This window comes from Eutrigla gurnardus (genome assembly GCF_963514095.1).
Source record: "Eutrigla gurnardus genome assembly, chromosome: 5".
Lineage (NCBI taxonomy): Eukaryota > Metazoa > Chordata > Actinopteri > Perciformes > Triglidae > Eutrigla > Eutrigla gurnardus.
Genome location: NC_139919.1, coordinates 11,087,021 through 11,096,294, shown reverse-complemented (window position 1 = coordinate 11,096,294; position 9,274 = coordinate 11,087,021). Strand labels below are relative to the sequence as shown.

The window sequence follows — 9,274 nt, the reverse complement described above, 5'->3', positions numbered from 1 at the left end:
AGGTATATTCCGAAACCCCTAGCACCACTAGATGGTGAGATACTCCACTAGGTGTGGTACTCTGATGGCATTTGCCTGGATCCAGACTTTCAAACCCGCCCCCTCCAAATGGAGCGTAACGAGTTGATGAAATGTAAGCAAAGAGTCACACAAGGCGTTCTTTGTATTTTGTCCACCACTATGTACAGAACATGAAAAAAAAAGTATTTAAGATCCCCTCTTAATGTGCAAACTATTCACAACACTATCAAATACAGTCTCAAATTCACCAGAAAATAATCAACACCTTTCTGATATCAGGAGCTTCGTAAATTCACTATAGTATTTATCCCAAAGATGTTGTGTTGCATTTAGGTGTAGAGACTTTGCTGTTGTTGTATAATGCCTAACAATCAGTCTATTAATTTACAGTCAATCGTTTACAACCCACAGAAGACTTGACTTGTATAGAGAAGTTTTATTTCTTATTTTATTGTTGATCATTGTACTTTTTTATATGTTTATTCAATATTTATGCCTAGGTGGGAAGTAATGAAGCACAAATATTTATTACTGTATTTGAGTAGAATCTTTCCATACTTTCTTCTCCTTACATTTTCAACACAGACTTGGTGATACATTAATTTGAATGTGGTTGACGGGAATTATCAGTATTTATTTCTTTCTTTTTAATATGAAACCGTTTTGGCAGTAATTAATGGACAGGTTTGTTGATAATTGGTCAAAATGTATCATTATCTACAGCTAAATTGAAATGTTTGCACAATTACTGTCTTGCAATTTTCTATCCAGTTTGTATGCACACACACATGTTCTATATATGCAAATGCAGATTATTACTTGATAAATCACAGTATAGATGGATGATCTCTAAATTTGGCTCAGTTGCATACAGTAAGTGTGCTTACATCCTGCTTTGCACGTTTCACATGTTGTGTGCCAACAGCCTCACGCAGGATGTGCAGCCCACATCTTCTGCTAAACACAGGAAATATCTAAAACAAGACGTTCTCATGTCGTTGGCCTGCTCTGTCAGATAATGGTACACTCAGTTAGCCTTCATTTGGGAGCCTGCATGGGAGTGTATATTTAAGGTTGTTCTTGATTTGTTACCTAACTCTACATAGTCATATAAAGTAATATTTTACAGTTCAAGTTTAAAAGCAACCCCTATTTGAAGAAAATAAACTGCTGTCCGTATTAATGCTGATAAGAAAGTGAAACCAGTTACGATCCATCTCATTAAGTTTCCTTTTAAATAGGTTTGAAGAATAGAATGATCTTTATCGCTATTTTTGGTTTGCATGCTGTAGCTCTGCTAGCAACAATTCATGTTACAGGAACTCTCTCTCTCTCTCTCTCTCTCTCTCTCTCTCTCTCTCTTTCTCTCTCTCTCTGTCATAAAAAAATTATACTAACAGTAGGATAGTATTTCAAACAGTCATAAAATATGCCATGGCCAATAAAAAGTAATTAAAATGTTGCATGCTGTATGTAGTATGTCATAAATATGCCACAAGCTGTGGCATTGTTTGTCATGAAATGGCCATTGTGTGGTAAGTCATAAAAACCTCATAAAAAGTCAGAGTATAATATACTGTACACTGAAAAGGTCACACTACAGTTTATGGAAAAATTAATAGTATATGTTGTAAAATTTAATATTGTAAGTCATTAAAAAATAGAGTATAGCATGTTGAAAAAAAAGTATGGCATGTCAAAAAAGTAATGAAAAAGTCATAGTATCGTTATGTTGAAAAAAGTGATAGTATAGTATACTGTAAAAAGTTGTGAAAAAGTTATAGTATAGTATGACTAAAAAGTCATAGTATAGGCTAGTATGTCATAAAAAGTCATACACATAGTGTAGTGTAGTATGTAAAAAAGTAATAAAGTATGTCATAAAAGTAATGAAAAAGTAATATAATAGTATAACTAAAGAAGTCATAGTATAGTCTATCGTAAAAAGTAATGAAAAACGTATAGTATAGTATGTCAAAAAGTCATAGTATAGTATGTAAAAAAAATCATAGTATAGTATTTCAAAAAAGTCATAGTATAGCATGTTGTAAAATGTTGTGAAAAAGTCATATAGCATGTCAAAAAAGTAATGAAAAAGTCAGTTTAGTATGTCGTAAAAAAGTCATAGTATAGTATGTCATAAAAAGTCATAGTGTAGTATGTTGTAAAAAGTCATAGTATAGTATGTCATAAAAAGTCATAGTATAGTATGTCGTAAAAAAGTCATAGTATAGTATGTCATAAAAAGTCATAGTATAGTATGTCATAAAAAGTCATAGTATAGTATGTTGTAAAAAGTCATAGTATAGTATGTCATAAAAAGTCATAGTATAGTATGTCATAAAAAGTCATAGTGTAGTATGTTGTAAAAAGTCATAGTATAGTACAGTATGTCCAAAAAATAAAATAAAAACTCATAGTATAGTATGTTGTAAAAAGTCATAAAAAAGTCACAGTATAGTATGTTGTACAAAGTCATAGTATAGTATGTCCAAAAAATAAAACAAAACGTCAGAATAGTTTGTCGTAAAACAGCTAAGGAGAGATGCTAAAGATCTGCATGATGGGATGTGGTACTGGACTGATGATGATCTCAGTTGAAGGAACCTTGGGCACTGATGTGATGAAGACTGGAGGTGAATGGGAATGAGGCGGGTCACGTCCACTTGTAATAAAATGACGACTGGCAGCAGAGAGAAGTTCAGTCTTTATTTAAAGTTTAGCAGCAATGATATGATTAGCTAAGATCTTAACAAAATGTGGTTAGTTTAACGCAGAGTGAACTCCCATACTGATGGGCTGATGGAGAGATGTGACAGAGCGAGAGAGAGTGAAAGAGAATCACCCTGATTGGACGGAATGTATATGTCAAAAAGGCATAATATAGTACACCAAAAATGCATAGTATAGTACATAAAAAAGGCATAATAATCAAAAAAGGCATAGTATACATCAAAAAACAGCGTATATCAAAAAAGGAATAGTATCGTACATAGTAGATGCCAGACTTTTCAACAATGCTCATTAAATATGCAAATAAAAAGTAATTGTATTGTATGTCAAAAAGACTCCACGACTCAGTCACAAAAATGTCATGAGGATGTCATACAGCATGTCTGAGCAAAGTATGTGATACAAATATCATAGTAATGTATAGTAGATTTCATACTATAGTATGTCATGTTTCATTGTATTGTATGTCAAAAAAATCATGCAAAAAAGCATCATTTTAGAAAACATCATATAGTATGTCAAAAATGTTATACTTTACCAAGAGTATAGTATCTAATAAAAAATATCATACTATAGTAAATCATAAACTATGTTAAAAAGTAATAATAAAGTCATATGATGATATACCATAAAATGTCATAGTATCTATAGTACATCATAAAAATGTCAACCACAATATCATAGCACATGATGTCAAAAAAGTCCAGGGCTGTTCAACTATATTGTTCAGGGGGCCACATTTCCAGAAAGCTAAGGGACGGGGGCCAGACATTTTCCCTGACCCTTTCAACACCTTTCTGGCCTGAAGAATTAAAACCTTTTTGTCTTTTTGCTAATTTGTGTTGATTGGGTATGATTTCTGACATACATTCCAGATAATACACACATTTTCTTCAAAATATATGATAGAAAAGATCTGTGCTCTTTATCCTGGTTATGTTTTTAAAAAGGGGGGATCAAATATAATAATAACACATTTTATTTATGGAGAGCCCTTCATGGTGCGCAAATTCGCTTTATGCTTAAATACAGTAAACATAGAAACAAACATACAAGCAATAGGGGGCAGCTATGGAGGAGGCTCTTGGTCCTGATGGGAGGGGAGATGAGGTTAGCATCATGGAACGGATGCTGCGGTAAGGAGTGTGGTGGTGGAGCAGATCGGTGAGGTCGGACGGGGCCTGGTGGTGGAGCAGGTCGGTGAGGTCGGATGGGCCTGGTGGTGGAGCAGGTCAGTGAGAAAGGATGGGCCTGGTTGTGGAGCAGGTTGGTGAGGTAGGACGGGGCCTGGTGGTGGAGCAGGTCAGTGAGAGAGGATGGGCCTGGTTGTGGAGCAGATCGGTGAGGTCAGACGGGCCCTGGTGGTGGAGCAGGTCGGTGAGGTCGGATGGGCCTGGTGGTGGAGCAGATCAGTGAGGTCGGACGGGGCCTGGTGGTGGAGCAGGTCGGTGAGGTAGGATGGGCCTGGTTGTGGAGCAGATCAGTGAGGTCGGATGGGCCTGGTGGTGGAGCAGATCGGTGAGTTCGGACGGGCCCTGGTGGTGGAGCAGGTCGGTGAGGTCGGATGGGCCTGGTGGTGGAGCAGTGAGGTAGGACCACCAGGCCCCGTGAGGTAGGACGGGGCCTGGTGGTGGAGCAGGTCAGTGAGAAAGGATGGGCCTGGTTGTGGAGCAGGTTGGTGAGGTAGGACGGGGCCTGGTGGTGGAGCAGGTCAGTGAGAGAGGATGGGCCTGGTTGTGGAGCAGATCGGTGAGGTCAGACGGGCCCTGGTGGTGGAGCAGGTCGGTGAGGTCGGATGGGCCTGGTGGTGGAGCAGATCAGTGAGGTCGGACGGGGCCTGGTGGTGGAGCAGGTCGGTGAGGTAGGATGGGCCTGGTTGTGGAGCAGATCAGTGAGGTCGGATGGGCCTGGTGGTGGAGCAGATCGGTGAGGTCGGACGGGGCCTGGTGGTGGAGCAGGTCGGTGAGGTAGGACAGGGCCTGGTGGTGGAGCAGATCAGTGAGGTAGGACGGGGCCTGGTGGTGGAGCAGGTCGGTGAGGTAGGATGGGCCTGGTTGTGGAGCAGGTTGGTGAGGTAGGACGGGGCCTGGTGGTGGAGCAGGTCAGTGAGAAAGGATGGGCCTGGTTGTGTAGCAGGTCGGTGAGGTAAGACGGGGCCTGGTGGTGGAGCAGGTCGGTGAGGTCGGATGGGCCTGGTGGTGGAGCAGATCGGTGAGGTAGGACAGGGCCTGGTGGTGGAGCAGATCAGTGAGGTAGGACGGGGCCTGGTGGTGGAGCAGGTCGGTGAGGTAGGATGGGCCTGGTTGTGGAGCAGGTTGGTGAGGTAGGACGGGGCCTGGTGGTGGAGCAGGTCAGTGAGGTCGGACGGGGCCTGGTGGTGGAGCAGGTCGGTGAGGTAGGATGGGCCTGGTTGTGGAGCAGATCGGTGAGGTCGGACGGGGCCTGGTGGTGGAGCAGGTCGGTGAGGTAGGATGGGCCTGGTTGTGGAGCAGGTCGGTGAGGTAAGACGGGGCCTGGTGGTGGAGCAGGTCAGTGAGAAAGGATGGGCCTGGTTGTGGAGCAGATCAGTGAGGTCGGACGGGCCCTGGTGGTGGAGCAGGTCAGTGAGGTCGGATGGGCCTGGTGGTGGAGCAGATCAGTGAGGTCGGACGGGGCCTGGTGGTGGAGCAGGTCGGTGAGGTAGGATGGGCCTGGTTGTGGAGCAGATCAGTGAGGTCGGATGGGCCTGGTGGTGGAGCAGATCGGTGAGGTCGGACGGGCCCTGGTGGTGGAGCAGGTCGGTGAGGTCGGATGGGCCTGGTGGTGGAGCAGATCAGTGAGGTCGGACGGGGCCTGGTGGTGGAGCAGGTCGGTGAGGTAGGATGGGCCTGGTGGTGGAGCAGATCAGTGAGGTCGGACGGGGCCTGGTGGTGGAGCAGGTCGGTGAGGTAGGATGGGCCTGGTTGTGGAGCAGATCAGTGAGGTCGGATGGGCCTGGTGGTGGAGCAGATCGGTGAGGTCGGACGGGCCCTGGTGGTGGAGCAGGTCGGTGAGGTCGGATGGGCCTGGTGGTGGAGCAGATCAGTGAGGTCGGACGGGGCCTGGTGGTGGAGCAGGTCGGTGAGGTAGGATGGGCCTGGTTGTGGAGCAGATCAGTGAGGTCGGATGGGCCTGGTGGTGGAGCAGATCGGTGAGGTCGGACGGGCCCTGGTGGTGGAGCAGGTCGGTGAGGTCGGATGGGCCTGGTGGTGGAGCAGATCAGTGAGGTCGGACGGGGCCTGGTGGTGGAGCAGGTCGGTGAGGTAGGACAGGGCCTGGTGGTGGAGCAGATCAGTGAGGTAGGACGGGACCTGGTGGTGGAGCAGGTCGGTGAGGTAGGATGGGCCTGGTTGTGGAGCAGGTTGGTGAGGTAGGACGGGGCCTGGTGGTGGAGCAGGTCAGTGAGAAAGGATGGGCCTGGTTGTGGAGCAGGTCGGTGAGGTAAGACGGGGCCTGGTGGTGGAGCAGGTCAGTGAGAAAGGATGGGCCTGGTTGTGGAGCAGATCAGTGAGGTCGGACGGGCCCTGGTGGTGGAGCAGGTCAGTGAGGTCGGATGGGCCTGGTGGTGGAGCAGATCATTGAGGTCGGACGGGGCCTGGTGGTGGAGCAGGTCGGTGAGGTAGGATGGGCCTGGTTGTGGAGCAGATCAGTGAGGTCGGACGGGGCCTGGTGGTGGAGCAGGTCGGTGAGGTAGGATGGGCCTGGTTGTGGAGCAGGTCGGTGAGGTAAGACGGGGCCTGGTGGTGGAGCAGGTCAGTGAGAAAGGATGGGCCTGGTTGTGGAGCAGATCAGTGAGGTCGGACGGGCCCTGGTGGTGGAGCAGGTCAGTGAGGTCGGATGGGCCTGGTGGTGGAGCAGATCAGTGAGGTCGGACGGGGCCTGGTGGTGGAGCAGGTCGGTGAGGTAGGATGGGCCTGGTTGTGGAGCAGATCAGTGAGGTCGGATGGGCCTGGTGGTGGAGCAGATCGGTGAGGTCGGACGGGCCCTGGTGGTGGAGCAGGTCGGTGAGGTCGGATGGGCCTGGTGGTGGAGCAGATCAGTGAGGTCGGACGGGGCCTGGTGGTGGAGCAGGTCGGTGAGGTAGGATGGGCCTGGTGGTGGAGCAGATCAGTGAGGTCGGACGGGGCCTGGTGGTGGAGCAGGTCGGTGAGGTAGGATGGGCCTGGTTGTGGAGCAGATCAGTGAGGTCGGATGGGCCTGGTGGTGGAGCAGATCGGTGAGGTCGGACGGGCCCTGGTGGTGGAGCAGGTCGGTGAGGTCGGATGGGCCTGGTGGTGGAGCAGATCAGTGAGGTCGGACGGGGCCTGGTGGTGGAGCAGGTCGGTGAGGTAGGATGGGCCTGGTTGTGGAGCAGATCAGTGAGGTCGGATGGGCCTGGTGGTGGAGCAGATCGGTGAGGTCGGACGGGCCCTGGTGGTGGAGCAGGTCGGTGAGGTCGGATGGGCCTGGTGGTGGAGCAGATCAGTGAGGTCGGACGGGGCCTGGTGGTGGAGCAGGTCGGTGAGGTAGGACAGGGCCTGGTGGTGGAGCAGATCAGTGAGGTCGGACGGGGCCTGGTGGTGGAGCAGGTCGGTGAGGTAGGATGGGCCCTGGTGGTGGAGCAGGTCGGTGAGGTAATATGGGCCTGGTTGTGGAGGGCTTTGTGAGTTAGGAGGAGGAATTTGAAGTGGATTCATTATTGAACAGAGAGCCAGTGGAGGTTCTGGAGGAGAGGGTTTATTGGTCATGGGAGCCAGAGCGGATGAGCAGGCCAGCGGCAGAGTTCTGAATGTACTGGAGTTTATTGAGGAGTTTGGATGATGTGCCATACAAAATGCTGTTACAGTAGATGGACAGACAGGCAATGTTCTTCAAATGGAAAAAGGGCTTTGGGACCAATGATGATCATGTCAGGTTCTGTCACAGTTAACTCAAAAGCCTTACTAGCTGTCGCTTATGGGCTTTCAGGAGTTCAGGAGTGGAATAGTGGAGAGGAGTGTGTGAAAGAGACAGATTTTCTTTTAATGGGAGCCAGCTGATCGGGACGGGAAGAGAGCGTATGATAAGGGCAGATAAGTGATCAGAGGAGTGGGACCAGAGAGTTTGAAAACCAGAAGTTCAAAAGAAGGAGCGGGAGGAATGGAGATAGTGGTTGTTTTAATTCCTGTAAACTGTTGCAACACCACCTCCCCTCCCCGGACAAGGTTTATCCATGTAAGTGTATTCTGTGGGTGGTCTAGTTGAGAGAGAAATAATCCAGGGGTTTTGCCAAGTTTCAGTAAGGCAGAGGACATCAATGTTACTGTCCGTTATATATTAATTCAGGATGGGGCTTTTATTATTGAGTTAGTGGGAGTTGAGCAAAGGTTTCAGGTGATTCACGTGTTGTTTGTTGTGAAGACGTAACCTGAGGACCAGAGTGATGGGAGGGAGTTTGGAGATGAGACGTGAACATGCAGCCAGAGCCTCTGTGTGGAGGATGGCCTCTGCTGAGTCATCCAGTTACATTTAGAATGTCCCAACAATCCGGGCGTAGGTGGTTATTGAGATGATGGTGTACAGCAGCAATGGTCCGGGTCGAGAGCGCTAGGACAGAGCTAGGGTTAGCATGTGACCAAGTGCAGGGGGTCCAGCAAAGGAACACATACTCCAGGGGAGTCCACATGATAATCGACAGCATAACAACGGCAGCACACCAGCAGTCTGGCATAGAGGAGATAGGAGGTGCTACCGGCCTGTGCACGGAGGAAGGAGATCAACCCTGTGCAGTGGAGTCGGTCAGCAGAGAGAAGCCAGCCAGAATCACAAACAAAATGTCCTTTGTATGTTCCATAGTATGGAATAAAAATTACATTGAAAAAATGTCACAAAAATATTCCATAGTGTAGTATGTCAAAAAGGGCATGATGTCATAGTACAGTATGTCCCAAAAATTGAATAAAAAGTTATCGTATTTCAGAAAGTCATACATACATAAAATGTCTTTGAAGATGTTTTTAGGATAGCAGGTCATAATAATGTACTGCACATACACTGCACCCACCAGTGTTAGTCAGGATAGGAATGAGTACTACTAAAGCTACTGGTTGCATGGCAACTAGGGGCACCTCACGAGTGTCACTGGCATTACATTTTGTCATCGATGCTAGTGCTGTTAGCTGTTAGCAATTTCATTGACTACGAGACAGTTTCATGTGGAAGTGAGACTGAAATGTTATTCTGTATTAGGCGTGCACCTTCCCTGTGTCGCCCTTCATCATAGGAGCCTTAAGTGGCACCCGGTTATCAGAAGTTTGAGAACACCTGCATTAAGTGGAACAAAAAGTCAGGTTCCACAAAGTGACTCACTGAGCCTGGCAGCTTCTAAATGCAGATTCCTCACAGCTCTACAGAGTCCTCTTAGCAACGGACAAAACCAGCCGACATTTAAATTCTGCGCACGCTCCCATCTGCTCTTATGGCACGCCATCAGACACTCAGATCATCCTTTCACCGGAGTGACTCGAGGACAGCAGAGCTAAGG

General features: G+C 47.6%; 1 protein-coding gene across 1 annotated transcript in view; it reads left to right on the top strand.

Moving 5' to 3' along the window:
• srp72 (signal recognition particle 72) overlaps window positions 1-9,274 on the top strand; it is a 236,942-nt gene that overhangs the window by 26,455 nt on the left and 201,213 nt on the right. The gene's annotated exons all lie outside the window — the stretch shown is intronic.